This window comes from Lepidochelys kempii, chromosome 7 (assembly GCF_965140265.1).
Source record: "Lepidochelys kempii isolate rLepKem1 chromosome 7, rLepKem1.hap2, whole genome shotgun sequence".
Lineage (NCBI taxonomy): Eukaryota > Metazoa > Chordata > Testudines > Cheloniidae > Lepidochelys > Lepidochelys kempii.
In genome coordinates this window covers 13,977,345-13,996,527 of record NC_133262.1, presented here as the reverse complement: position 1 = coordinate 13,996,527, position 19,183 = coordinate 13,977,345, and the positions used below count along the sequence as shown (strand labels likewise).

General features: G+C 42.6%; 1 protein-coding gene across 7 annotated transcripts in view; it reads right to left on the bottom strand.

The window, feature by feature from the left end:
- LOC140914094 (contactin-4) overlaps nt 1–17,818 on the bottom strand; it is a 659,738-nt gene extending 641,920 nt beyond the window's left edge. For 2 of the 7 annotated variants that reach the window (XM_073351159.1, XM_073351157.1), the window contains exon 1: nt 17,370–17,562. The gene's annotated coding sequence lies outside the window, so the exon portion shown is untranslated. Of the gene's footprint in view, nt 1–16,382; nt 16,991–17,369; nt 17,563–17,684 lie in introns of those variants that run through there. The other 5 variants (XM_073351151.1, XM_073351150.1, XM_073351153.1 and 2 more) reach the window with 4 other exon arrangements.
- Nucleotides 17,819–19,183: the final 1,365 nt, after the last annotated feature.

Here is a 19,183-nt window from a genome sequence, read left to right as displayed (position 1 = left end):
GATAATGTATACAATTTTCATCACCAGAGTAAATTCCAATGGAGAACTACAGTCTTGTGTTATGTGGAATGTAATCAATTATTAAGGCTGCCTGAAACAATCTAAATTATTTGAGAGCTGTACTTGGATTGAGATATTATAAAAAAAATAAGTTTTATGCAAAACCTTAAGTAGTTTGCAAATTTATACCACTGTAATATAAGAGTTTGTGATATGTTAGTGTCTAGTTGTTATTATATTATTAGGTTTTCCTATGGTGTTTATTCCTCCTCATGTGTAAGTCCGCTTTTGAAAAATAAAATACATTTTGAAACCCAAGTATTTGATTAGGTACTCAATTCTTAAATTTTGAAGTTTAATTTAGTCCTTCAAATATAGGAAGATTAATGAATTTTAAAAGACTCTGCATTAGAGATAATCTATCCTACATATTCCAATGTCTAAAATTGAAAATTTGAGGAATATACTAACTAAAGATGTGTCCAAAGCAAAAAAAAATTAAAATAAAAAAATGCAAAGACACTAAAACTTTGCAACTCAAGACCATTTCTTATTTTAATTAGGCAGGATATAGATTTATGATGCTATTCATGGCCGAATTAAAAAGTTAATATTAGGTGCCTTTCTGCCCATTTTCAAAGGTTAAGTCAGGGGTGGCCAACCTGTGGCTCTTCAGAAGTTAATATGTGGCTCCTTGTATAGGCACTGACTCCAGGGCTGGAACTTTTGCCACCAACTTTCCAATGTGCCGGGGGGTGCTCACTGCTCAGCCCCTGGTTCTGCCACAGGCCCTGCCCCCACTCCACCCCTTCCCGTCCCCTCCCTTGAGTCTGCAGTGCCCTCGCTCCTCCCCCCATGAAACATCCATGCCATGAAACAGCTGATTGGGAAGGGAGGGAGCGGAAGGCACTGATTGGCGGGGCTGCCATTATCTGGGAGGCACTGAGAGTGGGGTGGGGGAGCTGATGATGGACTGCTGACGTATTATTGTGGCTCTTTGGCAATGTACATTGGTAAATTCTGACTCCTTCTCAGGTTCGGGTTGGAGACAGATGATATAGACATAAGCCGTTTCTTAATCCACTTCAGAACTATGAGCTTACATCTTTTAACATAATAAATGACCTAGTCTAATTTTGATAATTGTCTTTTTTAGAGAGTCACTTTTGGACTAAGACAGTGTCTGCCATTTCAGAGTGAGGGAAAATTGTAACAGCTTAACTATTTTATAAATCCTTGAAGGTGTGGGGTTTTGTTTTTTTGTTTGGGGGGGGTTTTGGTGGGAAGACCAATCCAACCTTAAGTAGTTTGCATATTTTTATTACTGTAATGTAAGGATCTAACATCTTATGTCTGTTATAGACAAGAGATGGATAATCCAGGAATAGAAGTACCATTTTGAAGTGTGACCCTGAAGTTGACAGATTGTGTTATTTCTGTACTATCTGAACTCAGTTTAAGTTTGATCTATGAGATTATTTACATTCATCCCCTTTGGACAATTGCAACAATGTCGTCTCACTTTTCCCTACCCGGATCTCACTTTGTCTTGCACTGCAACTTTGCTTAGAAAGCTGTTTGGCAGCAGTATTTCAGAAATATGAATCAAATTTTGCTGAATGAAATGAAATTAACTATCCAGGAAAAGATAATCTACTTTTCTAGTAGTAGCAATTCCATATTTCATGCAATAATACTGAAATACACTAATAAATAATATTAAATGGTTTTTATTCTCTACTGATAGCAAACAAACAGGCCATCAGAACTAACCATTGTTTCTCTAAATACTGTGAATATTGTCTGGGGATGTTGTTGGTCCACAAAACAGCCAGAAAACTGTGTGTTCACAACAAAAATTCTAGTGGAGCCACCAAGAACTTCCCTGAACTTGGAGAGAAATGGAAGGAACTGGCCAAGCATTTGGTCCTCAGTACATTTTGGATTCGGAATATACTCAGGGGGTGTCTACACAGCAACTAGACACCCCTGGCTGGCCCCTGCCAGCTGACTCAGGATTGCAGGGCTTTGGGGCTGTTTAAATGCAGTGTAGACTTCCAGGCTTGGGCTAGAGCCCAGGCTCGGGCTAGAGCCCAGGCTCTAGGACTCTGTAAGGTGGGAGGGTTTTGGTTTGTAGTGTAGACATACCCTCAGATTCCATATTAGAAATGCAGTTGAACAGGATTTGAAGGAGTTTCCCTCTTTTTATGTTTTAAATGTACACGATATAGTTTTGAATTATAGTTGAGTAATATTATATTGGTGTGTTCCCCCGCCCCAAAGGATGCACAATAATAGCCTCATTTTGTAAGATGGCATGAGTTCCCAATGCAGCAAAGCACTTAACGTCAATGGGATGACTCACATGCTTAAAGTTAAAACATCTTCTTAAGTGCTTTGTTGGTTTGGGGTTCATGAGCACTTGCTGATATTCTTTAGCTCAGGGGTTCTCAAACTGGGGGTCAGGACCCCTCAGGGGGTTGTGAGGTTATTACATGTGGGGGCATGAGCTGTCAGCCTGTACCCCAAACCCCACTTTGCCTCCAGCATTTATAATGGTGTTAAATATATTAAAAAGCGTTTTTAATTTATAAGGGGGGGTGTGTGTGTCACACTCGGAGGCTTGCTATGTGAAAGAGGTCACCAGTACAGAAGTTTGGGAACCACTGCTTTAGCTTATGTAAAGGAAGAGGATGTCTCTGCCACACAGGCCCCCCTTCCCTGTGGAAGCCCATCAGAAGAGCTCAATAAGGGTGAATCTGTGCTGGGGTGAGGGAGTGGCCTCGGGCTGCGATGAGACTATCACCATCATTCTCCCCTCCCGATGTAATGCATCCATGTAGATTTCTAAGCCTACATTAATGCTGCTTGAAGTAGCAATCCCCTCTTTGGCATCGAGACCCTCATGGAGAGGTTTTCAGCAGGAATCTCCCCCAAGATCTGTGACGCCAGATGGCAAGCATCCATGGTTCAATTCTCTGTGGGACTGGGACTTCCCTTCCAACCAGATCTCTTCATACTCCATTTAAAGTAGTGGCGGAGATTTCAGAACAATAAATAAAGGATTAGCAGGGAGGAGACAGGTGTCAGTGATGGCAGAATAACTGAATGTAGGGATTTTCTCAGTCCACTGACCAATCCCTAATCACTCATTTGCATTCCTCCCCCTGCCTCTTGCTCTGTCCCATGTTCATCATCCCTTCACTTCCCTGCAGCTGTCATGTCTCTCCTTCTCCTGGAGCATTATCAGGAGGGTCTCTAGTTGCTTTGTTTTCTTTTCACATACCCTCCATGCTCTTTTACTTCTCTCTTTGCAGACAGCTCTACAGGGAACAAGAGGCCTCAGAGACTTGCTTATTCAGGTAAGTGTTTACAAAAGGAGGATATCTAAATATAATTAAAGAAACAGCAATGCAAATATTGCACTTTTGCCCATTTATGCCAGTCATTGCAGATGGTCTCTTCAGGGGCCTTAATATACCATTGCTCAGGAACTATACTGTGTCACTTAATCTACTCCAAGTACTCTGTTTACACTGTTCCAGATTCCCCTAAGATGTGCTATTCAGCTACATTGTAACCTCTTGTGTTGGACTGAACAAATCAAAGAGTATATATTCCTGAACCATCATCAGCTGGTTTTGGCACACACAGTCAGTTTCTGCCTCACATGGTATAGTCAGACTTTATACTTTTATGAACTAGCAAAATACAGACTGACATTGAAACTCACTTTTCAAAGGGAAGTGCTGAGAATTAAAAAAGGTGGGAGGGATATAACATTAAGCCAGAGGATCAAAGAGGCCAAAACCACTTATTCTATATCAAATCAATTTATAAAATGGTATAGTTGCTAACGTTACCTAACAGTGTGATTCTGATTAGATCACAAATTAGGGTATAAGTTTTACATATGAAATCATGCATAAAGATCTAGGATTTCTGACTTTTAGAAGTTAGTGCTTTTTAACTGAACAGCATATTACCTCTATTGCTTTTGTTTCATGAGCGCACACACAAGGACTATGGACCTGTGAAGTTGCTGTAAAAGCCGGTTGTATGCTTTTTAGCATCTTTCCAGGACAAGCTTATGGTATCTTCCTTGATTTGCATGCACATTAGAGAAAGAGGGCCAAGTTCCCAAAAGCAGAAAGAGGTGCATGTCTGTAGCCAGCTGGTATAGCTCACTAGAACAGGTGGAGCTGGTCAGGAATGGGCAGAACCACAGCATTTTGGAGATGCACTGACCGTGCACACTGTAAGAAGAGCTTTCACTGGCTGACCTCTCATGGTGCCTCAGCCAGAGTTTAAAGATGCTTACTCCCCACTCCTCTCTATCCCCCATTGACTTGTCCTTCCACCAATGAGAATGCTTTCTCAGACATAGCTGCCTCTGTGGATGGAAGGTCCTACAAGTTTCACTGCTGCATCTCAGAGGGTGAATCAAGCGTGAACCTCTTACTAAGTGCGTAGATAATTATGTGCCTAATTCCGTGGGATACGAAATTTCTCCTGTATGGTGCTGAATTCCCACTGAAGTTACTGGGAGGTGCTGAGTATTTCACAGGATTGGGACCTATATATCTACCTTGAAGAAAATTTTACAGTCACATGGTATTATTTAAACAGCAATCCTCTTTTTAAAAGAGGTCAGTGAACACATACCTTCATGCACAAAGCTACAGCATCAACTTTTGATCGGAGATTATTAAACTCCACTTTTAAAAATGTTATATATAGAAAGATGCCTTTAAAACATTAAAAATACATAGCTCAAAAGTTGCCATAATCACCAGTAGAGTCACATTTGCAACATATGCTACATTCGCCTATTTTGTAAATATAGGGCAGGAAAACCCTGCGCTTAATACAACTTGTTGTCAAGTATCTTCAGTCTTTAGTATAAGTACCACATGGCTCCAAGCTCCCTTTTAGCTGGAAAAAAAAAAAAGGAAACTTGGGATCCATTAATTCATTGCATGAGTTATAGTTCCCTTCAGCACCTTTTGTTCACTGTCAGAGTTCTGCAACAATGACGAATGCAGCTACAGTTAGCCCAAACTCTAGAAATTTATATACTAAAGCATTAAATGGCTAACTATAAACCTAGCAAATGATTTCCTACGTAGCCTAGAAGGTTTACTACATATGCCGCAGAAGAGTCTAGTGATAGCATTCCACTAATGAAAAGCTGAACTGTGTGTTATTATGCACCAGGATTACCTTTTTCTGCGAGAAATCAGAGCCTTCGCAAACATCAGGTAGTGATATTAGAGACCTGGCGGGGGAAATATGGGGGTATTCTGGAGGAGCATGGCTAATTAAGTCAGCTGAGCTGGATACCTTTTGCTGCTTCAGTAGTATACTTGTATATGATTGGCTATTTATACTATTCACCCCACAAGAAAGGCTGCATCAAAAGGAACAAACAGAAAAAAAACATTCGTAATTGAAAACAGCAAGTTATGGTCAAGTTTTCTGTTCTCTGTTTTGTTCTTATCAAATGACAAGAGTTAAAACTGTGATGCTGTTACTTAAACTCTAGGAACTTCATCACGGGCCCCATCCAGAGCCCAGGGAATCAGTGAGAAGACTCCCATTGATGTCAGTGGGCTTTTGGTCAGACCCTAGCAGCAGTAATAGTTCAGAAAAACAACTTTCAAAGTCTTTAGAACCTCTGGCTCTTCAAAGAGATCTGAAACTAAATTAAATTGGTGAGGAAAGGGTTTGGGGTTTTTTAAAATTCCTCTAAATTATCAGCAAGTAAATCACAGTGGTGAAAAGAGATTTTGCAGTCATTGTATCAATGATAGAAGGATTACCCATGGTCACAGGAGTAAAAAAATTACTGACCTTTGCATGATTCTAGTACTAGCTTTATCCCCCCGCCCCACCTTGACTTCAGAAAATATTGAGTCACTCTACATCTGTGCTCCCTCATTCTCAGATCTATTTGACGAGTGTTTTTTCCCCTACATTTGTAATTACAAGCAGCATGTCAAACGTTAAATTCACCTGAGCAATTTTCATTCAAAAGTGTATTATTAGCATATCATATAAAAGCGATTTAACATTATGCCTACTCCCCCCAGTAAAATGGGTTAAATGTCTAATATGTACATTTAATATTCACTGTGCAGAATGTACACAAAACACTAGGAAAAACAGCAGGGAACTATCCTGACTTAGAACAGAAATGGAGAGTAATTGCTTGAAAAAGTTGGATGTATTTCTGTGAGGCTCCTCTTATGGTGTCGTTTACTCCTGCAAGAAACATCCGTTCATAGCAGGTACTTAACTGAGAAGTCCTGAATACCAGTACAGAATGCCCACTGCAAGTGGAAATATCTGCTTTTGTGACACATCACTCTTCCCCATTTTCCAGGTAAAGAAGCTGAGCGTGGAAAGGATGAGCAAAACTTTTTTTAAAAGGGAGACCACAAAAGAATAGGTTTTGGAGAGAACGGGGGGGAAAAAGGAGAGTTTAGAGAGAGACAGAGAAATCTCTGCAGCCCCTTGCTTTATCTTACGGACCTTCCAGCCAACACTGAGGGAAGGGAAGAGTCTATGAAGCCTCCACCACAAACTGCCCAATAGACCTTGCACAGATGTGTTGTTCCAGTCCACAGACCTTTCTCCTGGTCTGCTGAGGGAGATCCATGGCTTGGACACTGGGTGCCACTTTAACTCCTGTGGAGAGCTGATGTGACCTGCCTCCTGTGAATTGAACAGTGTATTCCCATGCCTGTGTCGATTTCTGAAATACTTGGCTGGCCCTTACATACGCTACAGGTGTATTTGTGAGCGCCCAGGAGGAGATGCCTCTACAACTAGTTAGCTAGTGAGTAAGGTAGGTTCAGAGCCTGGGTACTAGCACTATGTTCTATCCAGGACTCAGTACTAAGCATTTCAGAACAGGATCCCTGTGTAGGAATGTGCACTCATAACAAGCACCCAGCTTGCTGTCACCATTTCATATGGGTTCTCACATTTGGTCCAGAGAACAAGTTCTGGGAACTGTTAGCTGTTCGTTCGTGTTCTAGCAAGACTGCTAGGGTGACCTTGACAGCAGGCCTGCTCAACTTCTAGGCCCCATCTGACTCATTGATACTTCCATGTTGTTTTTTTTTTTTTTTGCCAGCTTCAAGAGTGGGCTGGGCTAGTATCTAATACTTCCTCTTTGCCTGCTCTGAGTTCTCCCCCATTTCCCTCTCAATGAGACCCAAAAGAAGTTATGGAGGAGCAAAGAGAGGAATGCTGAACAGCTAGCAAAGGCAGGGGCAGTGTGAGGAAATCTAAGCCATCAGTCATACCACTACAGGCGTGTCTGCTGTTGGGAAGACTAGCTCAACACCCAGGAGGTCATGAGTAATGGAGGATAATGGTGAGGGGCAACCAGGGGCAGAGAACTGAAGGGTAATGAAGGAGGAGAGTGGATTTGTGGGTTGACAGAGAATTGATAGGGAAATTGATTGAATGTGAGCAAAGGGAAGGATGTGTGTGTGGGTAGCTGATAGATATTGGGGAAAGTTAAGGATTCTGGTGGAGGAGTTGGGTAGTGACATACACCGTTAGGGATTAAATGCAAATTTGCAGACAGTTTGCATGTATATGTAAATTAGCCATGAGTTTTTGGCTGAGCCCATGCAGACAAGTCTGCTTCCAAGGCTTCAAGAATATGGGGGAAACAGTCAGCCAGCGTGTTGGAAAAGCTGAATTGTCTGTGTTATTTGCTGGTCAACAGGAGGATGCTATTTGCTTTACATGGTATTACTTTCCACTCAGGTCCTTTTTCTCAAAAAAATGTTTCTCCCCCTAGCACCTTGCCCTAAAGAGAAACTTGTGTGTGTACCCAGTGGCTCATGGATTCCTTGGAGCACTGTGCATGCCATGATAGATACTAAATTTGGTATCCAAGTCTGGGCACTGCCTGCTATGTGCGCAATCCCACGAAAGCTGGATGATTTGTAAAATAACCACACTAAAGATGGCCTCAAATCCAGTTGCCAATGACTAGATGATGCCATAATTATGCAGTGGCTGTCACCATCTAGTGGAATAGGGGTAACTGTGTGTGTGCAAACGGAGATTACATGCAAAAGTAACTGCCCACTGAATTGGACACGTGTTTTGAAAATGAAGGTAGTGACATGATTCAAGAAAAAAAAAAAACCTGACAAGCTGCTTCCAGTTAATTGCAAACACTGAACAATATTGCAAAGGTTCTTTTGGATTAAAAACATATTTATATAATGATTTGAAATATGTTCAGAATAATGAAAAATATTGTAATTCAAAATAATTTACATGCACAAATTACCAATCTGCTATATCTACAAAAATCCTATTGACATGCATATATCAAGGGCTGGTTTGAAATCCTGTTTCATATGGTGCCAAGAGTTGATGCTATTCGAAATATATTTTTTCCTCCTGCAGTGCATGATGATTTCTACTTCTAGCCATACATGCACAGCAGAGGGCATTAGATATCTCCTAGCTGAACAACAATACACGTACAATTAAATAGAAGAAGTCATTCACAAGACTAAAACCATCTTAGGCAAGTGTTCTGCTCTGATGCTGAACAAGCAACTCTTTTATAAACCAGGAGTTCTGTGTCGTTCAGGAGTTCATTTCAAAAGACTGGAATAAAGAGCGTTCATCCCCATTCACCGGAACAGTCTAGTAGTGATAAAACATTATTTGATGACAGGGGTTCAGTGGTGGTCTCACTCCAGTGCCGAGTGGACAAGCTTCCACCCGAGCAAAATTTACATCCTTGATTGTCCCACAAAAAAGCCGAGGTTTTAAGAGGCTTGAAAACAGAAATAACTTCTGAACCCTACTGATATTCACTCCAGGACAGCAATGAAGCAACATGGCTTTTCCCAATGACTCTGTTATGCCTGTCCTGTGGCTAGATAGAAGATTTCATTTCAGAGATATTAGACTCACTTTTCAGGAGGAGTAAATTCACCTTAAAAGTAATAGAAATTTAAGAGGCCACATCTTGCCCTGATTTACAGTGTTATGTCCAGAGAAGTTGTAACTAAGTGGAGTGGGAGTGCATTAGGTTTAAATCAGCTCAGAATTTGGCCTAAGTATTTAATCACATTAATCAAATGCCGAGATACATTGCAGACAATAACCCTCTTGGCATCATTTGCAAGTTTTGTTGACTCACTGGAGTAGCGAGTCACCATCTAACCTGGGTATAATGGAGGTGGGAGTGACTATCTGGAGAATGAAGATCAAGGCAATGGGCTGAGCACATTTGAAGGGCAACAGCTAAACACAGCTTGAACTGAACTTTATCATACTGTTGATTATTAATAAAAGCCAAACTCTAGGAGGAGAGTTTGGACTCTAAAGTGAGGGCTGCACTCGCAGACCAAGTTGGGAAAGGCACCTGGTCAAACTTTTTTTTTCAAGCTATAGATAATAAAAGACTGGAGAACAGAACAATGAACTAAGTAGATCATGAAAAAAAAACATGCATGCAACATACACTCAGAAGCTCTATGGACTTTCACAGATAGCTATTTAAGTCTTTACGCCCATATATTATTAGAAGCATATATTGGAAATGTGAACAACTGTCTAGTTTTGATGTTATTTGTAAGTATTGGCAATAATACCCTGTGATCACTTACATAAGAAGTGTTTAATAAGACGGATATTAAAGTTTGGTTTAAAAAACCCTTGTATATTACTGCCACTCAGTACATGAAGGTTTAATTACCATTTGTAATGCAAATTTTTTCTATTAGAAACAAAATAAACTTTACTGTTTGCTCATTATCTTAGTCCTCTAATTTAAGACTAAAATTACTTGTTAAGCCTTATGCATATCAGGTTTAAATGGGAAATATTTATATAAAATATTTAACTGGATTTATATAAAATGCCATGGCATATATTGTCTCAAGCCTACAATTACCTTGTACTGTATATGATTTAAGGGTGATGTCATCAAATCTCTCACCTCCCTAGTGCCTGGATGAGGCTCCGGGATCCCGTGGGGTGGGGAAGAGGGTCCAGCCCAAGCCCGAGTATCTAAACTGCAATTTTACAGTTCCACAGACTGAGCCCCAGATTCAGCTGATATAAGCCAGCTGTGGGCATTTAATTGCAGTGTAGACATACTCTGTGGTTCCTCACAGCTTCTCTTGGGACTAGCTCAGGAGGTGTCACCTACAAGCCAGTCTCCATTTCTCTCAGTGGATGGACCGTACTACTAGCAGTTTTGTGCCTTGCCTTAAAGCAGTCAGTAGCTCTCGCCTTTGAATAGACGTTCCTCTCAGCCATCTCCCTGGAGCTGGGAGTGTGCCTCTCAGTCCTCTTGCCTTTGGTTACTCAGTTGCGAGGCCTTGTGCCAGCTCCCCTCCACTGAATGCCCTGCCTAATTAGCGGTCCACTCTGGAGGGTACAGCAAGCCAGCCTTCTGTTGTCAGCATCACCCTGCTGTGAGGGAGGAGCAGCCTTTATACAGCTCCTCTTCTTCCAACCTCTTCCCAGGTGGTTGGGTTAGAGGGGAGCCTTTCCCTTCCCTGCATGCTCTGCAGGATTTGAGTCCCTTTAAGGGATAGTAGCCTGATTCTTTCTCTGAGCTCCATTCATTCCCAGGACTCAGTCTCTACATGTATCTTTTGGACACTTCTCAAGCCTTAAAGATTCAAGTCAGGTGGTGGAGTGGGCTGACCACTGGAAGCTACTGCCCTCTATGGTGGACTACCCTATCACAGATGAGCAAATGAACTTTGAGTTACTAATAAAGTAGAATTGGCCTAAACCTTCTAGACCAGCCATCAAACTCAAATGAAGGTTTGAATCAATTTTAATAAGAACACCTCTTCTCCAGCATAACATCTATTCTGCCCATCAGAGGCCTTGCTAGCTTGACTTGGCCCCTTGTGGAATCACATAGGACAATCTCTACTTTCCTGGGTACTGTCCTCAAATCTTGGATGCTCTGGCTTCAATCATAGGATACATTCTAGAACTCCTGGAGTAAAATGTGGAAAAAGGCCAATTCTCTGAGGTGGGCAGGGGGTCAGGTCGGAAGGGGAACAGATCTGGCTAGTGAGAGGAAGGGAAAAGGGTGAATAGAGAAAAACATGGTACAGTATAGTGTATTAAGTAATAGTCATCTTTTGGTCCTTAACATACACCTGTTTGATGTGGATTCATAATGTATCATTCTATTTATTGAGCTCTACTACAAAAGGTTCATTTCAACTGAGCGTATTTATGGTAACTATGAAGTCATTACTTAAGAGTGTTTATTTTTCTCAACTCTTGTGTTAACCTTTAATTAAACTAAAAATTACATTTGAATGGATTCTCCCTGAATATTTGCTTTGCTTGCTTGTTAAGTATCACTTTGTTTGTTTTTGACAATATAATTATGGAGATATAGAAGCCACTGTATTCATTAAAAAAAAGAAGAAAACAAAACTTTCTTTTACCCCAAAACTTGTGCTCTTAATGAAATTTTATCTAGTACTAGTCTCAGCTTGTGGCTCACTGGGACTTTATGGAAGAATTAACAGAACAATGAATTTTGTAAGACCAAGTTCTTACCCCTTCAAGCTATTTAATGCAATCATTTGATTTACCTTTGAGACATTGATCTTAAAAGATTAGGTATTCAAGAAAATAGGCCATAATTGCTAAGAATAAATTAGCCAATTTTTCTTTAAATGGAGTAGCAATGTGATGATCTTATGCTACTTAAAGCCTTCAAGTAATTATACCTACACTGTGATGTTGGGGGGGGGGGGGTTGGTGCATTAGGCTCCTTTCAAAATCCCAATCTATATTATTAGGGCCAGAGCCTGCTCATTTTGACCAGGCGGGTAGTACACTACCTATCCATCATGCACATAATTATTAAATCATTAGATTAAATGTTTAACAGATTTTGAATCAGTTGATAACAAAGGCCACCATTTCAGTAATGTGACCCAACAATTCTAAAATCCCTGCCTTTATTTTGTTGGTATCAGATTAAAATAGGTTTTTGTTCCTCAGATTAAGATTTAAAAAAAATAGTGCTTAGGTCAAGGGAGTAGGAAAGAACAAAATTACTTCCTCAGTACAGCATAGACCATCTTGCAACCATTGCCTCATGTGTGAAATATTGTCCAGGTTCTGCAAGGAAATGTGAAACTTGCATATCCTAACATTGGCATCTGAGGTTTATATATCCTTGTAACAAGGTTTGCTACTCACCACAGGTGCACTTCCTTGTGGCTCATCTGGGGATTAGCTTGCCAAAGATTGGACGCCTCTTCCACCAGTCACTCAGCCTGTTGTTTCAATTTCGCCCTCCAGGACTCTCTGTGACTTGACCATCTGGCCAGGTCCCTACAGTCCCTGTGTTCTGGGGTCTGCAAATACCTCTCTGAACAAGCTGTCCCTCTACCATTCCAGGCAGTCTTCTTTCTTACATCTGAGCTTCCTCCACTCCCTGTGGCTTCTTGCCAGACCCTGTAATCACCATCAAACCTCTCTTCTGTCAGGGAGTGACTGCAGACTACTCTCCCCAGCAACTTCCCTTCTGTTCTCAGCTTCTTAGCTTTATTGAATCCCCACCTGCTCCTGCCCAGCTTAGCTTCATCCTTAATTAAGTATTACTGAGCCCTGGCTTCCCTCCAGGTGCAGCCTATGCTGTTAATTGGCCCATCTAGCCTACCTTAACCCTTTCAAGACTGGTGTGGGGTGAACACCTCATCACAATCCCCAATTATTTTTTTTTAGAGGGGGCAGGAGGTGTATTATTAAGGGAATGGAACATGATTATATACTGCCATGTAACTCATTAAATTTGTTAGGAGTCATCATTAGGTATTTATCTAATGAATAATCAAAAGAATGAATCACTAGCATCACAACATTCATATTTATATTTATATCTGAGTAACTATCGTAACAGATGACAATAAGAATGTGTACAACTCATATTTTGGCTGGTTTAGAGTTTTAAAGCTGACATCTGTGTATTTCCCGTGATTCATGTTACTTTTCTGTGTTTGTGATTACCTTTGCACCAGAGCTGGACATCACTCATGCAGCATCCAACAGTATACAATTCCTGTGTTTGAAGGAAAATTCACATCTGGTTCCCCAAACACTTCTCAAAATTACCACCACCCTAGTGTATAGCTGTAAGTAGCAGATCACAGCTAACATGAAAGTGAGTTAGAAACAATATTTAAAGGGACACTATCAGGTTAGTATAGATGTGGTAAGAAAGCCAGACTTTACAAAATCCATAATCATCAGAAATAGGACAATGATTATTCTTAATTTCAATTATTTTTACTTGTTCTTGCCTCAGCACAGCGGGCTGGCCTAGATCACCTCCTAAGATCCCTTCCAGCCCTACATTTCCTTGATTCTATTATTCTAATTAAAATATTTTATTTTTAAAGAAATAATATTCTCCAGCAGTGTCTGAAACCCAAACTTTGCAGCATGATGCTAGTGTAGGGATATGCCTATATGTACTTACATTGAGATATATCTCAATAGATGCTCCTACATGGCACAGATAGTTTTTCCCCTCAATATAGCTAGTAGATGTGAACTCCAGCAGGGTGGGGGCATAGTCTTGACTTCAACTAGTTACACTGAGGTGAAAACTCCCTGTGCCATGTCTTCCACTAGGAGTTTACATCAAGATCAAGATAGCTAAATGGACCCAGAACATGAACACAGCTACAATGGCATGTGAAACGGATGCAGCTGAAAATAATGAAAAAAACATTAACAGCATTATGTTTATGGTAGAAATGAGTTTTGTTTTTTTAATATCACAGGTGTTACTAATAACACAGATAAGGAAATCTGTCTGCTTCTTAAAAAATAAAATATAGGAATTTTAACCCAACAGTGTCATAAGTGTAAAAAAAAGACTGAAAAGTAATCCTGAAGATCAACAGCAAACATTTGTATCCACCTAGGAGACTCCGGTTCAGGAACTAATAGAGGTTCTTGCTTCCAGGTGACTGAGAGGCGTATGTGTCATGGAGGTCACACACTCACTCTGCGAGTTGTTTGAACTCAGCAACACCACTTGTTTTGTGGCTTGCAGTGCTATTATTTCTGACTCCAGCACAAGTGATTCTCAGCTGACAGTAAAACATCAGCATTCAGAAAACCAATAGAGGGACTACAAATACAAATAAGCCAGTCACAGCAAAGGATGGTGGAAATCTCAAAGACTACCCATCATAAAGAGTGATGTCCTGAGTTATTACTAAAAGATATGAGTCAAACACCCTTCCTTCAAGTCACGGGAAAGAGGACTAGAGGCCGCCAGTCGTAACTGGTGCCACATCACAACATTTGTAGGCACCGAATGGCTGCACAATTCCAGTAGAGAATTCCAAATATCAATAGTACATGACTAGATTTTTCATGCAAGTTCATGGTTAAACGAACTCAGTGTCATTTTACCATTAAATTTCCCTATGCTAAAGCAAAGCTCCCTGTACTTCCTCTAGTTCAGGAGAAGCTCTTTCACCGCCTACCATTCACATCTAAAACAGATACATTCAGGGATCCAAGAAAAGCTCAAACATCAGGAAAATGAAAGAGGCTAGAACAGAGCTCTGAAGTTAAACTGCAAGAGATTTCCAAATTCTTCAGTTCTAATCATCCCAGCTGGTCTGAATACAGTCAAATCAAACTGTTCTTCAAGAAATTTAGGCATTTTGTGTCTGATTTCACTATGCAATACTTAAGCATGATCTTCAAACAACCTAAGCACATGCACAATTATTTACAAATTCCCACAAATTTAGAATTCATCCTGCCAACGGTTCACTTAGGACCTGATCCAAAGCCTACTGAAGTCAATGGAAGTCTTTCCGATTGACTTCAGTGGTGTTTGGATCGTGCCCTTAGTTTGCTTTTGGTGTGCACACAGTCGCTGTGAAGATGAAACCAATAAACTAGTGCACTCGCTACTGGAAGCCATTGCCTAAGAGGAATCAGGAGTTTTGGGGAAATTAGCTGCCTACATACCTGTAAATGAGGAAGTACGGGGGGGGGGGGGGGGGGGTTATCCGCATAAAATAAGTAGTTATGGTAGACACTTAAGGGGTGGGGGACTTTAAGGAATTATTTAGACGCTATTTAGGCAGATTCAGTAACTGCCAAATGCAAAGCAAGGACACAAAAGCTCTGATGAGCCCAGAAAGAAGACAAAAAGTTGCCTGCAGAGTGAAGTAGCAGAAGCATCGGGAATATTTCTCCCCTGAACCCCTCCTCCCCCTGAATCCAGCACCAGATTTTACTGTTGGTTTTGAGTTCGACATCTAAATATAGAAAGATATGCTGGAAAGACATACTGATAGCTAGAGAAATGAATGGATTATTTCAGATGGCAAACTAGCCTGGTTAAACATGCTCTGATCTTATGCCCTGTGGCATCCCCAGTAGGGGAAACAGGTTTTGTTTGTTTTTTTAAGAGAACCCCCCCCCAATAACTATTTAATAAAGGATTTCAAAAATAACGTGAGAGTGTTAATATGAAGCCTGCATCAACTTCTACTGCATACAACTCCAGTAACTTATCTGTTAGCATAAAGATCATGAACCAAATCAAGGATAGATACTTTTAAAATGAGCACAGATACAAAAAGAAAAAAAAGATTGAGAGGAAATAATTTTATATGAATACTTGTGGCATCTAGCTCTTTAATATTTTACCCTCTTTTAGCCACTAAGAAAAAACCCCAGATACATTGCCGCAGACCCCAAGCCTCCCTTTATCTCTTAGAATAAGTGAAAGCAGATTTCTGCAGGAAAAGGTGATCTACAATTAGCATGTAAGATACCAACTAATTCCACTTGTTATGCAAGCAACGTCGTCTAATTTGTAGGTTAGAGAGCAAGTCACTCTTGTCTGGGATAAATAAAACAACACACTGCATTATGTTGCTCATAACACGGAAAGCTAACATCAGCTCTTGGAAAGCAAGAGCAGCCTGAACCCCTAAACATCAAGAAACCCTCGTTTGCAACAAGCAAAAGTTATGCATAGGTTTCCACTAGACAGCTAAATAGCAGGTCCCTCCACCCCCCCTCGTACACCTCCTATTGCTCGGATAGCTGCCCTCTGTATCTAAAAATCTCCCAAGGACACCGGCTTGATCGATCTTTGTCATGCATTTGGCTTCGCACTTGCGAAGAACAGAGAAGAGAGCCTGGCTTTCTGCGAAACATTAACTTGCACCCGGCTCCTGTCCCTAAGCGGGTTTGCTCAGCGCTGCTGCGGCATGTCAGGGATCTAGCGCGTCTGTCTGTCTTTTTGTTGCTTCAAGGGAGATAAATTAACAGCGAAAAAAGAAGAGGAGTACTTGGGGCACCTTAGAGACGAACAACGTGCTGTCCCAAGCCCTGAAGCGTTAGGAAGCACTAAGGCAATTCCCTTCGGGGTTGATCATCCGAGTGTCTGTTTCGCCGCGGTCCACCACGCTGCTCCGCTGTCTCTTATCGCATCGACTGAGGGGAAATGGGGACCTGCCGTCTTGGCTGTATTGCAAAGATAGCCGCTATCTAGCAAAGTTGATCGGAAAATCTTGACTTCTCCGGGTAAGCCCTCCGCGTAGGGTCGGGCTGGGGAGATGGAGGATACGGACGAGACAACCGGGAAGGGGCCCCTTGGTCTATTTCACAAGCCCCGTTGCGAATACACAACTCCAGAACCCCGCGTGCTGTTGCCTCCCTGCCGTGAAACCGCAGGATCAAACCCTGGCAGGTCCCCTCGCTGCCCTCCCATAACAAACCTGTTCGTGCGCAAACATAATAATAAAAACCAAAACGTCCCCTAGCTGGGTCAGGGGGAAATCGCCCTGACCGTTGGCGTCCAGCATAAGTGCCCGGGGAGAGGTGCCTGGCCGCGGGCAGCTGCGGGCACTGCTATCCTACACGACGTGGGCTGGGGCCGTTTTCACCCGGGCGAGCCCCGGCCGGGCGGAGGAAGCCGCGCGTCCGACAACTACCAAACTTACTTCCCGCCCCCCGCCCCGCTTGCAACGAGCGCGGGCTAGAGCCGCCTCCGCCAACCGGGGGCAATCGACGCGCCCGCGGAGAGCCCCGCGTCTGCGGAGCGCGCCCGGCCCCGGCGGGACGCCCCAGCCCGGCCCCGGGAGCTGCGCTCCGCGAGCGGGCAAGGCAGCCGCTGCCCATCGCAGCCAGCGCTCGGGTCCCTCTGCACGCCCCCGCCGGCCTGCCTTTTTACACCGCCCTCCCCCTTCTCGGCGACTCCCCGGAGCAGCTCCCCCAGCCTGTGCAACCAGCGGCGCCTTGAACCCCCAGCTTCGCCGGCATCCCTGCTCCAGTCCCGGGCTTACCTTAGAGCGGGCTCTGGCAGGCTGCGAGCCGCAGTCGGATTCCTGCCCCCCAGCCCCGGCCCCGGCCCCGGCGGCTCCGAGACACCTCGGCTCTGTGCCGCTGAAGAGCCGAGCGTCCTTTGCCCGAGCGCTACCTCCCCGCGTTGCCGTGCAGCCCGGAGGTATGTTGTTAAACCGAGCCGCCTTTGGCCGTAACATTGAACGTCAGAGATTTGGGAGCGCTGAGCAAACCCCACCCTCCAAACCCTGAGCCTTGGCCGCCCGCGTGGGGGGGTGGAGGAGAGAAGAGAATTAAAGAGCAGGCGTGTGCGCTACCTACAAGCGGCTCCTCCATTAACCCCTTTCCTCCTCTTCCTCCGCTCCAGGGCCGTCCGTGGGGGGAACGGTGCAAGGGCTCTCGGCTGGGATTCCTCCCTGGGCATGTCAACGTGCACCTGACGGGAGGGAGGCAGATTTGCTTGGCTCCAGCGCACTTTCTGGCCCTGTTGCCATTACAACTGCTTGCAGGGTTTACAACTTTGCGGCAGAAGGAGTCATTCCACTCTCTCCTTGCAGAGAAAAGGCTTTCAAGGTTTTACAGAAAGAAAAGGAGGACTTGGGGCATCTTAGAGACTAACCAATTTATTTGAGCATAAGCTTTCGTGAGCTACAGCTCACTTCATCGGATGCTGTAGCTCACGAAAGCTTATGCTCAAACAAATTGGTTAATCTCTAAGGTGCCCCAAGTCCTCCTTTTCTTTTTGCGAATACAGACTAACACGGCTGTTACTCTGAAAGGTTTCACAGCTCACTGATTATTATTGACGTGACAGTAGCATCTGGGGGCGCAACCCAGATCAGGACTCGGGGCTGCTGGCTGCTGCCCGAAAGAGCTTACCGTCTAAACGCAGCAGACAAAGAGGAGAAAGAGGACTAGAGAGAGGAAGTGACCTGGGTACGTCTACACAGCAAACAAACAAACAAAACCCCCCAACAACAAGACTTGGAGGCCTGGGTCTACAGACTGTGGCTTACTTTAAAAATAGCCACGTAGCTGTATGTGCTTGGGCTGGAACTCTTAAACCCATCCCTGGCCCGGTTAAGGGATGAGAGCCAGAGCATATACAGGGCTATATTGAGAACTATAGACCCAAGTTCTGAGACTGGCTGTGGCAGGGTTTGTTTTTGCGGTGCAGACATACAGCCAAAGTCACAGCAGCTCAGCGGCAGAGCTAGGAATAGACACACCTGTGCTCCGGGCCCCCAGGCTGATGTCCAATCCACGGGACTAAGTTTAGGGTTGGATGGGTTCAGATTTTCATCAGTCAATTTCACCATACACAAAGGGACAAAAAAAATATTTCCATGGCTAACAAGTGCTATTTACAGATAGGCAAAATAAGAAAAATGCTGCTTCAGAACTTATGAGAGTTTGACTTAAAATATTTACTTTGTACATTTTGATGTGTGATGTTGATAATTTGTGTTATAATGATTACAAAGCTTTAACTTTTAATGTTTATTGCTATTAAAATAATGATTGCCTGGCACGCACACCCTTAATTTCCCACAACTGTGAACATTTATATCAATTAAAATTTTAAAAAAATACTTAAACCCCACAATTTTGCACTACTGTGAACATTTAACTAGATAAAAATCTTTTAAAACTGCTTAAAATGAACATATAGTAGCCCGAAAAATTTTAAAAAAATAAAAATCAAGTTCTTCCAAGTCTATGTTCCCACCCTAATTAAGAACAAAACAAAACTTTATTTCTGTATTTACTTTTACTCAGAGGCTTCATTTCAGAACATTAAGAATTTTTTTCTTTT